This window comes from Budorcas taxicolor, chromosome 14, assembly GCF_023091745.1.
Source record: "Budorcas taxicolor isolate Tak-1 chromosome 14, Takin1.1, whole genome shotgun sequence".
NCBI classification, from domain to species: Eukaryota; Metazoa; Chordata; class Mammalia; order Artiodactyla; family Bovidae; genus Budorcas; species Budorcas taxicolor.
Genome location: NC_068923.1, coordinates 92,180,062 through 92,201,512, shown reverse-complemented (window position 1 = coordinate 92,201,512; position 21,451 = coordinate 92,180,062). Strand labels below are relative to the sequence as shown.

General features: G+C 37.7%; 1 non-coding gene across 1 annotated transcript; it reads right to left on the bottom strand.

Moving 5' to 3' along the window:
• Window positions 1-14,328: 14,328 nt before the first annotated feature.
• On the bottom strand, window positions 14,329-14,432 carry LOC128059696 (U6 spliceosomal RNA). Its single transcript, XR_008200623.1, has one exon. It is a non-coding gene; the product is annotated as a U6 spliceosomal RNA (small nuclear RNA).
• Window positions 14,433-21,451: the final 7,019 nt, after the last annotated feature.

Sequence of the window (21,451 nt, the reverse complement as noted above, 5' to 3'; positions counted from 1 at the left end):
CGAATCCAGAATCTGTCTGTTTTATTATTCATGTCTCTCACCAACACCTCTGACATTAATGGGGGGCTGTCCCCGGCCAACACTCTCTCAAGAAAATCAACTTAGAGCTTTGGTTAATAAGTCTCCTGGGCATAATAAGAGTGTTTCAATTCAGACCCCTCTGATAGCTTTCTAACTTGCCTGACAGGTTTATCCAGACTTTTACAATTACGCATATGATTGTTTACAGCCTCCCAACCACAAGAGGCACAGGAAGCTTAAAAAATTCTAGGAATGTAGAGCCTTTTGAGGAGTTAAAAATCGTTAGAATAGAACTGGTTAAGGGTTTCATTGTTGAGCCAATACTTGCTGCCAAGTTTTCATATCCTTTATTTGTTGTGTCCCCAGGAGTGCATTAATTAATATAGTTGGTATATAGAAAAAAACAAGTAGCAACATTAGATCTTTAAGTACTTTCTTTGTGGTAACCCACTGCACCTTTGTTCTATAAGGATGTAACTTTATTTAGTACTTTGAGGGTGATGCAGATTAAAGAAAAACGCTTCAAGGGAAGATGAGTTTTTTGGTTGATTAACATTTATCAAGGAAAAAAGCCATAAAATGTTAACAGGCCTCCTGGCCAGAAGATAATGTAAATCACCTGAGACCTTTTGTATGCAGAAAGGTATGCAGAAAGAAAGCCTGATATCGACAAGGGTCAGGTCTGCTGCCCCTGCATGACTTTGCATCTTCCATTATGTAAAACTTAGAGTATATAATCACCTTTTGAAAATAAAGTTATGGGGTTTTAGCACAAGCTTGGCCTCCCTCATGTCAATTATTTCTCTCTTTCTCCCTCTCCCTCCCTCTCTTTTTCAGGCTGATCCCTTGGAACACAGAGGCTCTCTGCATTCACTTTTCTGCCTGGGCTTCTAAGACCCATGAGAGAGGGAGCCCAAGGCGGGGCACCCTCTGCTACTCAAGCGGGCGCCTGTGGCCTATGTGAACAGAGCAAGTCTCTTGTCTTGAGACTTTATTAGCTTTTTGTGTAAACCAAGGAATATCAGCCTCTTTCTCTCCTCTATTTTCTTAACTGTTTTCTTATCTCTCTATATATCTCTAAGTCAATAAATCTATATCTATATACCTCTCTCGCCTCACTGTCCACGCTTCGGATACCCTGGATCCAACTGGGGCTGTATATACAAAGTTATATAACCTTGTATCAGTTGAGTTAGATAGCCTTTAAAACATATTCACAAGTACGTACAAGGTTTTTAAAGATATGTTACATGAAAAATACATACTGTATTTAATGTACTGCCATTTATAAAAATATTTCTTAAAGGATATATACAACTATATATATGTGTGTGTGTGTGTGTGTGTGTGTGTGTGTATTCGCTAAATGTGACTAGGTAACGAACTTGGTAGAAAAAATAGTTTTTCACTTTTAACAATGAGATTATAAGAGGTTTTAGCCTGCAATATGACAAAGTAGAAGAATATTAGCTCATCTTTTCTTAAAAAAAAAACATGAAAACTACTACTAACTGATAAGCAACCATCCACCAAAAAAAAAAAAAAAAATTGTTGGAAAGTGCCAAAAAAAGATAGCCTACATCCAAAGACAAACAAGATGGTAAGAGGGGTGAAATCATGATAAAATTAAATCCCACACCCAATGGATGGGAGAGCCACAAACTGGAAAATGAGTATATCATAGCAGCTTTCCCTCAGGAGTAAATATCCTAAGCCCCATGTCAGACTTCCCAACTTCAGGGGCTCTGGCAATGGAGGAGGCGCCCCAGGAGAATCTGGCTTTAAAGGCCAGCAAGGTCTCATCACAAGAAGTCTGCAGGATTGGGGGAAACAGAAACTCCCTTCTTGTACAGTATACTAAAGTTTTCACACACACTAGGATCCAGGGGGGAAAGCAGTGACCTAGGAGATAGGGGCAGAATTATCTGCTAACCTGCTCATCTCAGAGGGTCTTCCATTGGGGGTGGGAGGCAGGAGGGAAAAAGCCACCAGCAGTGGCATCTCTGGTGAGACCTCATTGGCCAGAGCCTCCCTGGAGGCTGCTATTTCTTCCCCAGGGACTACCTCTTTCCAAGGGACTGTCTGCTCCAGTGCTGGGATGCTTCAGGCCAAACAACAAAAAGGATGGGAATACAACCCATCCATCAGCAGACAGGATGCTTAAAAACTTTTTGAGAATGGCTCTGCCTACCAGAAGAAGAAGATCCAACTCCACCTTGCAACTCAGTTGGTAAAGAATCTGACTGCAATGCAGGAGACCTGGGTTCGATTCCTGGGTCTGGAAGATCTCCTGGAGAAAAAAATGGCAACCCACTCCAGTATTCTTGCCTGGAGAATCCCATGGACAGAGGAGCCTGGCAGGCTACAGACCACGGGGTTACAAGATTCAGACACGACTGAGTGACAGAAACCACCGCTACTCACAAGAGGGCAGGAGTGAGACTCTTCCACCAGGGAGCCTGCACAGGCCTCTTAGCCCCATCCACCAGAAGCTCAGTTCAGTCACTCAGTTGAGTCCGACTCTTTTCCACCCCATGGACTGCAGTGTGCCAGGCCTCCCTGTCCAACACCAACTCCCAGAGTTTACTCAAACTCATGTCCATCAAGTCAATAATGCCACCCAACCATCTCATCCTCTGTCATCCCCCTTTCCTCCTGCCCTCAATCTTTCCCAGCATCAGGGTCTTTGCCAATGAGTCAGCTCTTTGCATCAGATGGCCAAAGTATTGGAGTTTCAGCTTTAGCATCAGTCCTTCCAATGAATATTCAGGACTGATTTCCTTTAGGATAGACTGATTTGATCTCTTTGCAGTCCAAGGGACTCTCAAGAGTTTTCTCCAACACCACAGTTCAAAAGCATCAATTTTCAAAAGCATAATAACATTTTGACTTTTTTCAGTATTTTCCAAAGCTTAGTAATATGGTGGCAGAGAAAAACTTTGGTTATATGGCACAAGACCATGAAACAAGTTAGAAACCTATTGCAAAATTTTCCTTCAAGTATATATTTTAGAAACACAAGACTTTCCCTCATAATGCTTAAAATGTGAATTCATGCGCATAGAATAATAGAAGAGATGTGGAATGCTAATTTGATTCTTTTTTTTAAAAAACTATATCTTACTTGCTCTATTCAGAATTTAGTCAAGAAACTGATAGATTCTTTTTGTTCTTAGAAAGAGAAATGTAACCACAATAAATCTAGATTACTGCTTGAGTTTTGTACTAATTTCCATGATGATATGGCCCCTAATTAACTGTTGGAATGATTTTAGATTTTTAGAACAGTTGCAAAAATAATAGTGTGAATTAAATAATAGTGTTGGGTAAAGAATAAACATTTTACTTCACATATAGAAAATACTTACATACTTACTGTAATACTTCTCAAACAATGAAAGTAAAGTGAAAGTGAAAGTCGCTCAGTCGTGTCCAACTCTGCGGGACCCCACGGACTATACAGTCCATGAAATTCTCCAGGCCAGAATGCTGGGTTCGGTAGCCTTTCCCTTCTCCAGGGGATCTCCCCAACCCAAGGATTGAACCCAGGTCTCCTGCGTTGCAGGCGGATTCTTTACCAGCTGAGCCACAAAGGAAGCCTCCTATAAGAAATGTATCCAGTCGAAAACTTTTACTGAGTGCTTCAGAATACAATGGTAAGTCAGGAAAGCACTGATTTATGTTCACAAATCAAACTAGGCAAGGTAAGAAAACTGGAAAATCAAGGATGATAAATCCCATGGAAATACATGAAGCATTATAATATTTTAAAAATGCTACATAGTCTTGCACACTGCCATGGATTACTAGCTAAAAGGGGGAAAAAATTAACTAAATGAGCTTCCAGCTTTTGTTTAAACTCTGGAGACCATGAATATGCTCCAATGCAATTTCATTTTAACTTTCAAGAAAGCAAAGGAGAGACTGTGCATCTGTGTGTGTGTGTGTGTGTGTCTGTGATATCCTTTGTATGTTATGGGTATTCTCCCATGCCAAAGAAGCCACAACATTTTGAACACCAGACCTCTGAAAATAACAAATTCCCTAAATTTGATATTAATTATAATAAGCTTGAAAATGATACTTGCAAATATGAACTACAAAGTGTAGTACTTATAAGATCAAATACAAGTGGGGGAAAAAAACACACACATATTAACTTAAATAATTACAGTAGGCAAGGCAAAAAGTTTTAGATAAAAGAGCCCAAAGAAGTATTTGATGATTCAAGAAGGGAGAAATGCTAGTGAAAATGCTGATAGTGAAAACAGTACCAATGATTGACATCAGGTTGCTTTAATCAATATGCTTTCCAGTCACTATCTGGAAATCTAAAATCCCCAGAAGTTATTGATGAAAATTATCCCTAGGGAAATATGTGTGTGTGTGTGTGTGTGTGTGTGTGTGTGTTTGTGTGTTAGTCACTCAGGTGTGTCCTATTCTTTATGACCCCATGGATTATAGCCTGCCAGTCTCCTGTATCCTTGGAATTCTCCAGGCAAGAATACTGGAGTGGGTAGCCTAGTGTAATATAGACTTAACTTAATTTCAGCAGGCTATATAGACATCTAAAACCCCAGAATTATTTTCTTCAAATGATTTTGTGTTTAGAGAAATAGAGGTAAAAATATATAGTGTAGTATTTTCAAAAGTTCTTAAAAGAGTATCATGATTGTGCTAAATTGCATTTTCCTAATTTAGAAGAAAATTACACAATTGCATTTGCAATCTAGTAATAATCTTGAGATTACTGGCCCATCAGCTAAGTCATTTACATAAGGCAGACAGAAATTCATTACTTTTAAAAATTAGTTGCAATGAATAAGCCAGCAAGGTACAAGATCTTTATTGAATAGATTTCAACAAGATTTTTGAAACTGCAAAACCAAGATGTGATAATCTAATGTGTTTCAGGAAATGCTATTAAATACCATTTAGGGTTTCAGATGTCCTAAATTATAGACCAGTTACTTTTCACATTGATTTTTATCTTTTAATTTCTTACCCTTCTCTGTTAATGTTCTTTAATGTCTCATAAATGAAAAAAATAAAAACTCATTCTAGCATACACTGTGGTCTCTATTGACTTCAGAGAAATAAATTCCATTGCACATTATAAACATAAACAAATATAATTCCTTTCTTTAAAAAATACAATTAATTTTAAAAATAAATGCTAGATATCTCTAAGAAAAAATAATATTCTGCCGGAAAAGGGTGATATTCCTTCTGACATAGTTTGTGCTTCTGAGTATCACTAGAGTGAAAGGAAATTATATTTTAAGGTCTTTCTTTGAAAAATGCTAACCATAATTAAGTTCTGGACATAGTCTCTTTTCATATAGTGCACAGTTCTTTTAATTAGATTTAAACCATCTTTTTTTCTTAACTATAACCACTTGAATGCAACACAAATTATAGCAATTTAGATATCACTTTCAACCTCTTAAAAAGATTTAATGCATTTCTTTGCATTTCATTTAGTCAATATGGTAAGTGACTTTTGCACTTTTCTCTAAGCTTCATTAGAGTTTTTTTATGTTTTTAATATTCTGACAGAATAATAAAATAATATCATACATATTTATAAGTATATAAAATGGAAGTCACTCTGAATGGTTCTTAACATCTTGTAAAACCTCTCTGGTTGACTCTCTGTGACTTGAGTTACACTAAAGAGTTTATTTTTAATTATCATACAAAATTACTTTTTCTCATTCATATAAATATACCCATCTTAATTAAACTAATAATCAGACTAGAGATTTTTCTATGTTTAATTTTCCAAACTTCAACAGAAAGTTAAATGATAGATGATAATCAAAAGCTAAATTTAACAGTAAAACACACATAACATTTGCTTTTACTCCATGTACGTGACTAGAAATTATAAATGGAATTAAGGCAGACACATAACAGAGCTGCTGCTTTCAGACTCAGATATGAAACTGCTTCAGGAATTTCTCTAGTCTTGTGATTTGCCACTAATTTTTAAATTAATTAATTAATTTGGAATTTGTCAGTGAATTAAATTAAAAGAGCACCATATAGGTTTTTAGTCATGTATAGTAGCTTAGTTGTATATGACATTCTGTGAACCCGTGGACTATAGCCTGCCAGACTTCTCTGTCCATGAAACTCATAGACAAGAATAATGGAACGGGTAGCCATTCTCTTCTTCAGGGAATTTTCCCAACCCAAGGATCAAACCCAGGTCTCCTGCATTGCAGGCAGAGTCTTTACCATCTGCCCCTCCAGAGAAGCCTGCTATAGTTTTTTCACCACAGTACTTGCACCCTGGGGATTACTTGAAGCATTTCCAATGGATTTGGGGGTGCTTAATCATTTAAAAGTATTCAATGCCCAAGTAATTAACTTTTGTATAAACTCTTCCTATAACTGATCTGCCTGAGAGTGTGCCTTTAAGGCATGCTTCAAACTGTTCTCTTCCATCTCTCATTTCCTTCCCCCTCTTGAAAAAAGAAAGCCATGACCCTCATCAAACCTGAACCTTGGCACAATGCCTTTCTTCAAAGTGTAGAACCTCTTGGAGCAGCAAAGGACAATTTTAAATGATTGTCCTGGGAGATGCCCCTCCTTAAGAGTAAGGGCCCCAGAAGTGAAGTGAAGTGAAGTGAGAGTCTTCAGTCATGTTCAACACTTTGCTACCCCATGGTCTGTACAGTCCATGGGATTCTCCAGGCCAGAATACTGGAGTGGGGCGCCTTTCCCTTCTCCAGGGCATCTTTCCAACCGAGGGATCGAACGCAGGTCTCCCGCATTGCACGTGGATTCTTTACCAGCTGGGCCACAGGGAAGCCTGCAGACTGAAAAGTGATTATTTGGTTGCAAATCCCAGCCCTGACATTTTGTCCTGCCTTAATTTGACCCTCTTCAAAATGGAGATAACAGTACTTATTTCAGAAGGCTGAAATACAGTTTAAGAGTCTGAATAATGTTACAAGTGTTTAAAACATGCCTGACATGTAATGAATTCTTTAAAAGTGTTTATTAAAATAATAAAGGCACCAGAAGCACTCCTAAAGTCTTCGATGTCTTGTATCTTGTCTACATTTCTGAGTCTGTTTCTAAGCAGAAGGAAGCATAAGCGTTAGAAACAAGAAGTTAGATCAATTGCTTAACCATTTCCACTCTTTCATTCTCTGACTATTTACAAGGAACATAGGCTCTTGAGGGCTTCCCTGAAACTCAGTTGGTAAAGAATCTGCCTGCAATGCAGGAGACCCTGGTTCAATTCCTGTGTCAGGAAGATCCACTGGAGACAGGACAGGCTGCCCACTCCAGTATTCTGGCCTGGAGAATCCCATGGAATGTATAGTTCATGGGGTCACAAAGAGTCAAACACGAGTGGGTGACTTTCACTTTCACATTTCACTTGAGGCTCTTGAGGGAAAGTCCAAGGGAAACAATGATACCATCAAATTCTTTATTAAAATACTTTGGACATTAAAGCTGCTCCCCACCCCTCACACACACACATCTGTTTAGTTATCTTTTGAATTCTCAGAAGTCATCTCTAGGAAATATCATTTTATGGAAAGGACATCCTTCTTTAACAGCCAAAACTACAGGAGAATGAAGCCAATTCTGTAAAGAGAAATATTTTCTAGGACTATCAAACATTTAAAAATTGACAGAATATAAAAATGAATAAAATTTCCCATTATTCTTCCAGACTTAATCTGAAAAAAAAAAAAAAGAAAAACGGCGATAGAGATGGTAGAGATAGGGAGGGATACAGGTGGGACGTCCCAGGTCACTCAGTGGAAAAGAATCCGCCTTAAAAACGCAAGAGATGCAAGAGACAAAGTTTCAGCCCCTGGGCTGGGAAGATCTCCTGCAGGAGGAAACGGCAAACCTCTCCAGTATTCTTGCCTGGAGAATCCAGTGGAGAGAGGAGCGTAGGGTTACAATCCATAGGGTGACAAAGACTCGGTCACGGACACGACTGAGCACAGACGCGCATAGATATAGTATATTTATAAGTACTGATGAGTTTAGAACTTCTTTTGTCAAACCTGTTCAATAAATATTTACTCAAATTCATATCACTCCACATCAAATTCCATCCTTTAAAATCTTTTTTTAATATAAATTTATTTATTTTAATTGGAGGCTAATTACTTTACAATACTGTATTGGTTTTGCCACACATCAACATGAATCTGCCACAGGTATACACGTGTTCCCCATCCTGAACCCCCCTCCCGCCTCCCTCCCCAGACCATCCCTCTGGGTCGTCCCAGTGCACCAGCCCCAAGCATCCAGTATCCTGCATCAAACCTGGACTGGCGATTCATTTCTTATATGATATTATACATGTTTCAATGCCATTCTCCCAAATCATCCCACCCTCTCCCTCTCCCACAGAGTCCAAAAGACTCTTCTATACATCTGTGTCTCTTTTACTGTCTGGCATACAAGGTTATCGATTTATCTCCTATTGAGGCATGCCATTTTATACTCAAATATATTGATTTGTTTTACAGTACGTAATTTATTTATGAACATGGAAAATATTCAGTCACAAAGTCTGACAAAATTGTTAGAATTATATCTAACTTTTACTATTAATTCTTACATAAAATTACCAAATTTTAAACATTTGATACTTGTACTCAAACATGATTAATTAATGAAAATCCTCCCTTTGCCAAAATTCCCATCTGATACATAATTTTAGCTATCAAAAATATTGAATTATTTATATTAGGCCATAATAATCAACATCTTAACTTTTTTCCTTTATATTTGTTTTAAAAATGAATAAATTATTATATGGCTTAGATTAACAGGAGCAGTCCAGTTTCATACCAGTGTTTCATGTCACTCTGTATCAATGTTTCACATAATTTATTAAAAATATCTTTTTTCCTTCTTTAAATTGTTCTGATTTGGGTAACAAGTTATATGAACAATTTAACTTTAATCATATTCTTCTTGACTTGAGAGCTTCTAACAATTTGTCAGAAAAATCCAATTAAAATAAATAAATTTATATTTTAAAAAATTCATTTTCAATGCAGTTAATAAAATTCCTAAAGTTAAGCATTAGCATAATTAAGTTGGAAAGTGGTATCAGAGTTTTCCTAACTGATAACAGGCTTCCCAGTTGGCACAATCTCTGACAAAGAGCCTGGAGTGTGGAGTCAAGTGGCCTTAGGAAGCATCGATACAAGCAAAGCTAGCAGGGGTGATGGAATTCCAGCTATCTATTTTGAATCCTAAAAGATGATGCTGTGAAAGTGCTGAACTCAACAGCAAATCTGGAAAACTTAGCAATGGTCACAGGATAGGAAAAATTCCGTTTTCTTTCCAATCTCAAAGAAGGGCACTGTCAAAGAATGTTCAAACTACCACACAATTGCATTCATTTTACATGCTAGCAAGGCAATGCTTAAAATTCTCCAAGCCAGCCTTCAACAGTACTTGAATCGACAACTTCCAGATGTTCAAGCTGGTTTTAGAAAAGGCAGAGGAAACAGAGATCAAACTGACAACAGCCAGTGGCTCATAGAAAAAACAAGAGAGTTCCAGAAAAGCATCTACTTCTGCGTCAACGACTATGCTAAGGTCTTTGATTGTGTGGGACACAACAAACCGTGGAAAATTCTTAAAGAAATAGAAATACCTGACAGTCTTACCTGCCTCCTTCAAAACCTGTGTGCAGGTCTAGAAGCAACAGTTAGAACTGGCATGAAGCAATGGACTGGTTCCATTGGAAAAGGAGGATGTCAAGGCTGTGTACTGTCACCCTGCTTATTTACCATCTATGCAGAGCACATCATGAGAAACGCTAGGCTGGAGGAAGCATAAGCTGGAATCAAGATTGCCAGGAGAAATATCGTCAACTTCAGATATGCAGATGACACCACCCTTATGGCAGACAGTGAAGAGGAGCTAAAAAGCCTCTTGATGAAAGTGAAAGAGGAGAGTGAAGAAACTGGCTTAAAAGTCAACATTCAGAAAACTAAGATCATGGCATCCAGTCCCATCAGTTCAGTTCAGTTCAGTCACTCAGTTGTGTCCGACTCTTTGTGACCCTATGAATTGCAACACGCCAGGCCTCCCTGTCCATCATCAACTTCCAGAATTCACTCAAACTCATGTCCATCGAGTCAGTGATGCCATCCAGCCATCTCATCCTCTGTTGTCCCCTTCTCCTCCTGCCCCCAGTCCCTCCCAGCATCAGAGTCTTTTCTAATGAGTCAACTCTTTGCATGAGGTGGCCAAAGTACTGGAGTTTCAGCTTTAGCATCATTCCTTCCAAAGAACACCCAGGGCTGATCTCCTTCAGAATGGACTGGTTGGATCTCCTTGCAGTCCAAGGGACTCTCAAGAGTCTTCTCCCATCACTTCCTGTCAATAGATGGGGAAATAATGGAAAAAGTGACAGACTTTATTTTCTTAGGCCCCAAAATCACTATGGACAGTGACTGCAACTATGAAATTAAAAGATGCTTTCTCCTTAGAAGAAAAACTGTGACCAACTTAGACAGTGTATTAAAAAACAGAGACATCGCTTTGTCAACAAAGGCCCCTATAGTCAAAGCTGTGGTTTTTCCTGTGGTCATGTATGGATGTGAGAATTGGACCATAAAGAAGGCTGAGCACCAAAGAACTGATGCTTTCTAACTGTGGTGTTGGAGAAGACTCTTGAGAGTCCCTTGGACTGCAAGGAGACCCATAGTGAATCCTAAAGGAAATCAACCCTGAATATTCATTGGAAAGACTGATGTTGAAGCTGAAACTCCAATACTTTGACCACCTCATGGGAAGAGCCAACTCATTGTAAAATTTCCTGATGCTGGGAAAGATTGAAAGCAGGAGGAAAAGAGGATGTCTGGGGACACAATGGTTTGATGATATCACTGACTCAATGGACGCATGTTTGAATAGGTTCTGGGAGATGGTGATGGGCAGGGAAGTCTGGCATGCTGCAGTGTCTAGGGTCACGAAGACTCAGACATGACTGAGTGACTGAACAGCAACAACCACAGGTGTTAGAGTGGTAAAGAATCTGCCCGCCAGTACAGGAGAGGGAAGCTGAATCCCTGGGTTGGGAAGATCCCCTGGAGAAAGAAATGGCAACCCATTCCAGTATTCTTGCCTGGGCAATCCCATGGACAGAGGAGCCTGGAGGGCTACCGTCCATGGGGTCTCAAAAAGAGTCAGAAATGGCTTAGTGACAAAACAACAATAACTGAATGACATCAAGAACTGGCTGCAGGTTTATTTATGTGATGGACCCTTTTCATGAGCAAAATGACCTAAGTATGCCTTTTAGAAAGCAATTAAGTATTTTTAATAAAATGCTTTTATGCAAAAACTTGTATTAACAAGTGTGTATTTAAGTTAATAATATCTCCATGTTTCCAAATTGTTTTGAATTTATTGACTTAAAGAAGGTGATACTTCAGTGAAATAGCAAGTAGATAATTATAGACATTAGGAAAGATGTAGCAGATTCTGTAATATGCTTTCTAGGAACTGAGACAGTCAATGACTCCATTAATCTTAATAAACCCTGTGGCATTTCTCCAGGCTCTTGTGTTCATGTAAAACTGAATTAAGTGAAGTTAAATGTGAGTACTATACAAAAGTCTTCTTTCCTCCTCGGTACCTTTCCACATAGTCTGTCTCTCTGTGATGTCTCTGACCGTTGGAGTGGTAGTACTGAAAAGACCTAAATTGCTGTTATGATAGTAAAAGCAAAAAAAAGTCAACTTTTATGTTTGACTTTAGCCCATACAGACAAAAAAATATATATACATGAAGTTCCTATGCAGTATATTACAGTTAACTGGGTAAATTTGGAAATATGTACAATAATTCATTCTATCAATTTGAATCTTTCTATACAGTGGAACATAGCAGTCAATTCTAAAGGAAATCAACCTTGAATATTCATTGCAAGGACTGATGTTGAAGCTGAAGCTTTAATACTTTGGCCACCTGATGCGAAGAACTGACTCATTTGAAAAGACTCTGATGCTGGGAAAGATTGAAAGCAAGAGGAGAAGGGGATGACAGCGGATGAGATGGTTGGATGGCATCACTGACTCAGTGGACATGAGTTTGAGTGAACTCTGGGAGTTGGTGATGGACAGGGAGGCCTGGTGTGCTGCAGTCCATGGGGTCACAGAGTTGGACACAACTGAGAGACTGAACGACAACAACAATTATATAATAGAAAGATTAAGCTCAGTGTGAGAAAGCTAACATGCAGTCTTGCTAATACAGTAGTTCTGACCAAGAGCCAGGGCCAGGTTTTGGTCATACTGAAAAGTACATATGATGGAATGGAGCTAAATGTTTTTTTAAGTTAAAGAGGTTAATAAATTTAAGGTCAACTTCAAAGTGCTCACTAGCATGAATACTAAAATTAGTGCTAATAATAGAATATGCAACATAAATAAAATTGCCTAAATACAAAAATGCATTTTAAAAAATCCAACCTTCTTTGGGTTTTTAATTTTTCAATTAAAAAATTGAATTAAATTTCAATTTGAAGAATGGAGAAACATTTATCTAAAAATACAATTAGCTATAAAATATAAACATAGCATAATATGTTACACAAGATATTTTTGTACATAGCAAATTCAAACAATAAAATATTCTAGCTTTAATTGTAATATATGTTGTTTCTTCATTAATAAGAAGTTAGTTAAATCTTTTACAGGAGGTTATTTTTTTATCTGTATGAAAATCATAGTTTTACTTTTAAATGTAAGATGGTGGCTATTAACTAAACTTGTTATAGTAATCATTTAGCCATATACATATATATTAAATCATTGTTGTACATCTTAAACTTATACAATATTATATATATCAACTATATCCCAACAAGACTGGAAAAATACAGATTTTTTAATTTGTTTTAGAAGCCTTCTACCAAGGTACTGAAAGCATTCACCTACGAAAGACGGGGAAAATTAACGCACTGACGCACTGCAGACTAGGCATGTCGTTTCTTGACTCCTCGTGGTGAATCAAAGTGATCATAGAATCTGTTTTGCCTCTGATTTTAGCTGTATTACATGCTCTGCAAGTCCGCTGACGTGCTGGTGTAGCGACTGGAAGTTCTCGGTTCCCCCTCTCCTCTCCGCCCCCTCTCCTCTCCGCGGGCCTGAGTCTGAGAGCTGTCCTGGTTTATGGGGCTTCAGCAGTAAAGGCCGGAGAAACCAGGAAGAGATGTCTCACTATATACCGCACATTACATTAGTTCCCTGCTGGCTCGCTCAGTTGGTAAAGAATCTGCCTGCAATGCAGGAGACCTGCCTTCACTCCCTGGGTCAGGAAGATCCCCTGGAGAATGGAAGGGCATCCCACTGAAGTATTCTGGCCTGGAGAATCCCACGGACAGAGAAGCCTAGCGGGCTACAGTCCACGGGGTCACGAAGTGTCAGACACGACCGAGCCACTAACACTTTAACTTTCAGTGATATATAAGGAGAATCATGTATGTATGCTTCATGTTTTTAAAGGAAAAGAGAAGTCAATGTGTGTGTTTCTGTGTGTGTGTTTGCATTTTGTCCTGAGGTGCTGTACATTGTTAAAACTTTTTGACAACTCCCACATATCTCTGTCTTTGTGGGGAAAACATTCATTATTTACCATGTTGAAACTGAGATAGAAAATCTAAAAAAATTGATCACTCATTTGAGTATACTATTAATAACTGAATACATATACATGTCATATTGTTATATTAATTACATGTTAACAGTATATATTGTATTTTTGGTAATAGGTCATAACATATATTAACAATATATTAATTATAGTAAAATTATATTAGTAATCTTTAAGTAATAAGTGTGAACTTATTTGGTATTATGAAATTAGTGAACCTCACAGACATCTGAAACATACCTTTTAAAGTAATTTATTTAATTGGAGAATAATTACCTTGCAATATTGTGATGTTTTTTGCCAAGTAAGTTTTCAGTTTGTTACTGAATTTGAATGAGCATAATAAAGGACAAAAGTTGACATTTATTTACTGGTTTGCAATATCTGAGTCTAAAAGGGTCTGAAATATGTTAAAATCTTAGCAAAGTTCAATGAATTTTAATGGACAATTTATATTTTTATTACTTTTTCAATTTGAAGCAATATCTTTTTTATGTGTCATCTGCCATATTCTGTTTTGCCATAGTAATTTTTTGTTCTTTATATTCACCTTATCCTCATTTTTTTTTAATTTTTACTTTTTAATTGGAGGATAATTGCTTTACAATGTTGTGTTAGTTTCTGTCATACAACAATGTGATTTGGTAAAATATGGATTACTTCACTAATCTGTGTGTCTTCCTTGTGCAGGGGCCATACTAATCTACACTGTATTGTTCCAATACATACTCAAACGGATGTCCATTGAGTTGGTGATGCTATCCAACCATCTCATTCTCTGTCCTCCCCTTCTCCTCCCACCTTCAGTCTTTCCCAGCATCAGGGTCTTTTCCATTGAGTCTGTTCTTTGCATCAGGTGGCCAAAGTATTGGAGTTTCAGCATCAGTCCTTCCAATGAACACTCAGGACTGATTTCCTTTAAGACGGACTGGTTGGATCTCCTTGCAGTCCAAGGGACTCTCAAGAGTCTTCTCCAACACCACCGTTCAAAAGCATCAATTCTTCTGTGCTCAGCTTTATTTATACTCCAACTCTCACACCCATACATGACCACTAGAAAAACCATAGCCTTGACTAGATGGACCTTTGTTGACAAAGTAATGTCTCTGCTTTTTAATATGCTGTCTAGGTTGGTCATAACGTTCCTTCCAAGGAGCAAGTGTCTTTTAATTTCATGGCTGCAGTCACCATCTGCAGTGATTTTGGAGTCCAAAAAAAAATAAAGTCTCTCACTGTTTCCATTGTGTCCCCATCTATTTGTCATGAACCCGCTTTATCTCCTCTTATGCATGCACGCTAAGTTGCTTCAGTCGTGTCCAACTCCTTGTGACCCCATGGACTGTAGCCCACCAGGCTCCTCTGTCTACGGTATTCTCCAGACAAGAATACTGGAGTGGGTTGCCATGTCCTCCTCCAGGGCATCCTCCTGACCCAGGGATCAAACCTGGGTCTCTTACGTCTCATTTATTGACAGGTGGTTTCTTTTCCACTAGCACTACCTGGGGACCCCTACTTCTCATGATAACAACTGCTAATTTGTTTTCTATATATGTGAGTCTCATGCTGGGAAAGATTGAGGGCAGGAGGAGAAGGGGACAACAGAGGATGAGATGGTTGGATGGCATCATCGACTTGATTGACACGGGTTTGGGTGGACTCCGGGAGTTGCTGATGGACAGGGAGGCCTGGCATGCTGTGGTTCATGGGGTCGCAAAGAGTCAGACACGACTGAGTGACTGAACTGAACTGAACTGAACTGAACTTCTTTGAAACAAAAATTTTTAAATGACATCTTATTCTAACTGACCTTCTCTTTCCCAGAACAGAAACAATCTTGAATTTCTTTACTTTCTATGGCAACATATTTACTTGCATGATGGGTGTGTGCTAATTAGTTATAGTCATGTCCCACTCTTTGTAAATCTATGGACTGTAGCCCATCAGGCTCCTCTGTTCATGGAATTCTCCAGGCAAGAACTCTGGAATGAGTCACCATGCCCTTCTCCAAGGGATCCTCCCAACCCAGGGATTGAACTGAGACCTCCTGCATTGTAGGCAGATTCTTTACCATCTGAGCCACCAGGGATGAGCCACCCCTATAGATTCATTAAATCTGTCCTCTTTTTATCAGAATATAATGACAAAATTATAATACAACCAAGGTCTTATCTGTAATAACATATTTCAGAATGATGACTATTTAATCAGTTATCACAAGCTACTTTAAGAAACTTAAGTCTGCTATATGGAGCCAATACTTATAAATCTCTCTCAGAAAAAAAGTGGCCTGGCTGGAGGGATTCCAGTTTTGTAAGTGATAGAGATCACTTCCTAATGGGAAAGGAAACATAGAGTATTTTAGGACACTTGAGAAGAAAGGAATTCTCCTAAATTCATAGGTATCACTGGTCAAAGTTTGATGAAGAGATTTTCTTGGACATGATTTCCTAGTATTACATTAGCAAATAATGGAGACTTTTATTTTTATTTATTTATTTATTTGTTTTTTAATGGAGACTTTTATAAACCCAATCCATTTCCTTGTAAAAACTTAAGAAAGAAAATTTGGGAATACTTATCTAGTAAATAAACATTCTGGCTTCACCTACATAAATAAGGAAGCCAAACCTAATGAGTCCAGCCTTAACTATAAAAAGAAGTAATCTTTTATTGATTTTTTAAAAAATCACAGTGTTCACTTCACTGAAATTGAAATTAAAAAAATATATAAATATATTTAATAGAAAACTGCATTGTTCACAACACCCCTTGAAAGGTGATTCTATCTTGTCTATACAGGTGGACTATTTTACACTTCTTTATGATGCAGACAGCCTGTTGCAATGAAAAATAGTTCTCATCTATGGACATGCAAATACATTATTTCTGATTGATGTTCAATTGACTTTTACCTGCATAGAGAAAATCAGTTTTATGTCCATTTAAACATCATTTTGGCTTTTCTTTGGTATGTATATATCTGTGCTTCTTGACTTCTTTGAAATGATTCTTTCATCAGCCCGTTTCCCCAATTAACATAGAGTTAAGTAAAACGCATTATTGGAAGTAATTTTATGCTCTCTTGTACAGACTAGAAACTAAGATGAATAAATGTTTCAATGACTCAGAATCCAAGCCCCTTTTCTTCTTGGTATAGCCGAGATGCCTCAAAATTTAATGGGCATAATATTATCATGAATATGGTGGTTTCTTTGTGATGACTTTAAATAAGGTCTGATATCTTGCCAAGCTTACATTTTTTTAATCATTCTATTCTGAATTACGTATCATTATGCGTACTGCTGCATAGCAGTCCCCCAGGTATTTTAGCTTTCAAGTTCTCAACGATGGAGTCTGAGCCTCTGTAGGCAAGGCTATATTGATGATACTAACACCCAGACACAAGGATTTATTCATTTAGGTTCAGAACCATGTCAGACTATAAGACATTTTTTATCAAGTTCCACGGAGGTATCGAACTTTACATAGGTGAGACTACTCCATTATCAAAGGCAGAAGCTTGACAGAACATGGCATATTTAAGGGAATTTTGTTACTGAAAATCGAGATAAATGTGAAAGGGGTGCCAGGAATTAGTTGAAAGATAGATTATGAAATATATGTAAAATGTTTCTTGCTTTCTAGAATCAAAATACATCTTCTTAATTGTAATTGTTATCTCATATTCACCTTTTAACATGTCAGAAACCTCTAGCTAAAGTAATAAAGTATATTGACAATACATAGCTAGTTCTCAAGTTACCTAATGGGCATATCAATTCTGCAAAGTTTTTCTTTTCTTATTTTATTAATTAAAAAAATAAAAGTTTAGTTTTTTAAACTAGAAAGTTTTACTCTATTTGTAATAAAAATACCTTCTTACCTCCCCAAAACATAAATACTAAATAAACCTATTTAATTCCTAGGCCTTGTGAATATTATTGCATCTCTAAATATAGCTTGTTCTTAAAGTGTTTTTCCAATCTAAATTTAATCTGAAAGTGATGACTAAGATTTCACGGGATGTTCTAAATAATTCTGTACCTCAGCTGGACCTAATGCCATTTTACTCTTTTGCATTGTTTTTAATGCATATTTTAAGTGACTCATTTCTTGAACTTTCACTCAATGCTTTTTAAAAAGAGTTCAATATAGATAAGAAAGCTGTGGTACATATACACAATGGAGTATTACTCAGCCGTTAAAAAGAATTCATTTGAATCAGTTCTGATGAGATGGACGAAACTGGAGCCGATTATGCAGAGTGAAGTAAGCCAGAAAGAAAAACACCAATACAGTATACTAACACATATATATGGAATTTAGAAAGATGGCAATGACGACCCTGTATGCAAGACAGGAAAAAAGACGCAGCTGTCTATAACGGACTTTTGGACTCAGAGGGAGAGGGAGAGGGTGGGATGATATGGGAGAATGGCATTCTATCATGTATACTATCATGTAAGAATTGAATCGCTAGTCTATGTCTGACGCAGGATACAGCATGCTTGGGGCTGGTGCATGGGGATGACCCACAGAGATGTTATGGGGAGGGAGGTGGGAGGGGGGTTCATGTTTGGGAACACATGTAAGAATTAAAGATTTTAAAATTAAAAAAAAATAATAATAAAAAATAAAAAAATAAAAAAAAAATTAAAAAAAAAATAAAAAAAATAAAAAGAGTTCAATCAAATTATGTGCAGTCTAAGTTCTTAGTGCTCCAATTACTTTTTCCTTAGCAGTTTTAAATTTCATAACACTTATAGAAAAAAGTTAGATGGAATTGATCTGCATTATTTCCATAGAGTATTTGAATTTTCTGCCTTTACATTGCTTTTGTAGTTTGTTTAATTCTATTTTCCACCAGGGAAGCACTTTTTGTCATCAGAAAATAACAGCAGTCCAAGAAATCATCTATCAATTTGCAGATTGTCAACGCATTCCGACCACTGGAGTGTGAAGGTGGACGGAAGGAGAAAGCATGATTGCTGGTTATAGTTGTATTCAACACTATTTTAATGTTGGGACTCACAGCTAAAACACAGGTCAGTCAAGTTACTGAACTTAACTCAAGCCTTTGGGTTCAGTAGTGGAGAGACAGTTGTTAAATGCTTGCATCAATTCTCTACTTTTAATTAGACTTGGGACCATTTTCTAGATTCCCTGATTAAGAAGTGGTGGTCTGAGTCAAAGAAGATATGAGTGGTCCATTTTTCTCATAATTATCCGAGGTGAGCTAATATTGGAGTCTCTGTTATTTTGTTTCTTTGGTTTAAGCAGAGCTATGTAATAATAATATGTCCCCTCTGTCTTAGGATGCATGATGCTTGCCTTTCAGTTACAACTAAATGTCACTGTTGTTTTTCAGTCTTGTCTGACTCTTTGCCACCCCATGGACTGCAGCACACCAGGCTTCCCTGTCGTTCACTATCTCCTGGAGTTTGCTCAAACCCATGTCCACTGAGTCAATGATGCCTTCCAACCATTTCATCCTCTGTTGCCCACTTCTCTTCCTGGCCTCAATCTTTCCCAGCATCAGGATCTTTTCCAATGTCTCAGCTCCTCGCATCAGGTGGCCTAAATATTGGCACTTCAGCCTCAGCATCAGTTCTTCCAATGAATATTCAGGGTTGATTTCCTTCAGGATTGATTGGTTTGATCTCTTTGCTGTCCAGGGGACTCTCAAGAGTCCTTTCCAGAACCACAGTTCAAAAGCATTGATTCTTCAGCACTCAGCCCTCTCCATGGTCCATCTCTCAGATCTGCACACGACCATTGGAATAACCGTAGCTCTGACCATCATTTACTGTAATTTATTTGTCTTAGATACCTTGTATAAGCTAAAAAGAAGAAATCAAGAAATACTCATTTACTAAAAGGTACCAGCTGATTCTACATTAATAATATCTTTTTGGATGATGTAAGTTCAAAAAAACAGCAGCAATTGTAAAATTTATAGTTGGCAAAGTGGTGTCTTTTATAAACTTAAAAAAATAATACTGGCAATGCTTTCGATATCAGCTACCCAAAATCAGGGCAAACTTTGCGAATTAAGGGCACTGTCTCTGCAAAAGGACTGCTTTAACTTCATATACAAGACACTAATTTGTGGGTTCCCAGGGCCATCTTCACTTCTAGCTAACTGGCTTCAAGTCGGGGTGTATCCACTACCCACTTGGGTTTGGTAATTCACTAGGTCAACTTATACAACCTAGAAAAGGAATATACTAATAATTATAGCTTTATTATGGCTCAGATGGTAAATAATAAGTCTGTAATGCAGGAGACTCAGGTTCGGTCTCTGGGTTGGGAAGATGCCCTGGAGAAGGGAATTGCCCACTCCACTATTCTTGCCTGGAGAATATCATGGACCCAGAAGCCTGGTGGGCTACGGTCCATGGGGTCACACACAGTCAGATACTATGGACCAACTAACACTGTCACTTTTCCCTTTATAGCTTTATTATAGCAAAATAATACTAACCAGAACCAGTCAAAAGAAGGGGTACATAGGTCAAGTTCTAGGAGGGTTCCAAACATAAAGTTTTCCACTGTCTTCTCTCTGTGGATTCAGGATATATAACCATCATGTCATATTGTTATATGACAATACGCATAGAGTAGCCAAACAGGAAGGCTCACTCAAGGTTCAGTGTTTAGAGTTTTATTGGATGTTAATTATGTAGGGATGCTTAGCTGAATCACTGACCTCAGTTGAATTTGATCTCCATTTCCCCTCTTCTCTCCCCGGAAATCAAGCTGATGTCTCATGGCTAAAAGCCCCAACCCCTCATCACATGGTTGGCCTTCCTGGTATGACCACCCCCCATCTTGAGTCATTTTGTTGCCAAAACCTATTTTCTAGGGACCCATAATGAGTTCCCTTGATGGCATAAACTGTGATGAATAAGAAAGGAAATTCTAAGGCTTCCTCCCAGGAACTAGGAACAAAGGCTGGCCAATTTCTTCATTATACAGGAGTATTTATTTGAGCTAAGCTGGCAAAATTCATAGTATGGTTTTTATGATGCTTTAAACTCATTAACATTAAAATCTCTCCATCCTTAATGAAATAACAATGGTTATGTGATTTATGTCATTCCAAAACTGTGGTGGCCAAACTGGAGGTTTTGGTATGAGCACACACAACAATTTTGACTTTTCTCTCTTATATATCACTTAATCATGTAAATGAAAGAATGAGTATGTAAAGAAATAGCAGCCTGACGTGTTTTCTGGCAATGTGTTCACTGTAAAAGAAATCTATGGATCTTCTTCCTTTTGGCCATGCATGCAGTTGATATTCTAAAGATAGACCCAACATGACTGCAAGGCAAGGAGAACTTCTTCCCAGAAATAGCCTTGGACCGAGTTTTTGTAGTTCTTAGAGCCTGGTGGGCTGCCATCTATGGGGTCGCACAGAGTCGGACATCACTGAAGTGACTTAGCAGTAGCAGTAGCAGAGATATACTCAGATGCTATTTTCCTAAAACCAGCATTTTATACAAAAAAGAAGCAGACTCGCAAATATAGAGAACAAATTAGTGGATACCAGTGGGGACGGGCAAGAGGGGGTTTAGAATTAATAGATATAAACTATGTAGGCTATATGTTATGACACAAGAAAGTATAGCCATTATTTTTAATAACTTAAGTGGAATATAATCTATAAAATATTAAATCACTTTGTTGTACGTTGAAACTAATGTAATATTTGTAAATCAATAATACTTAAATAAAAGTAAATTAAAATAAATTTTAAAATAAG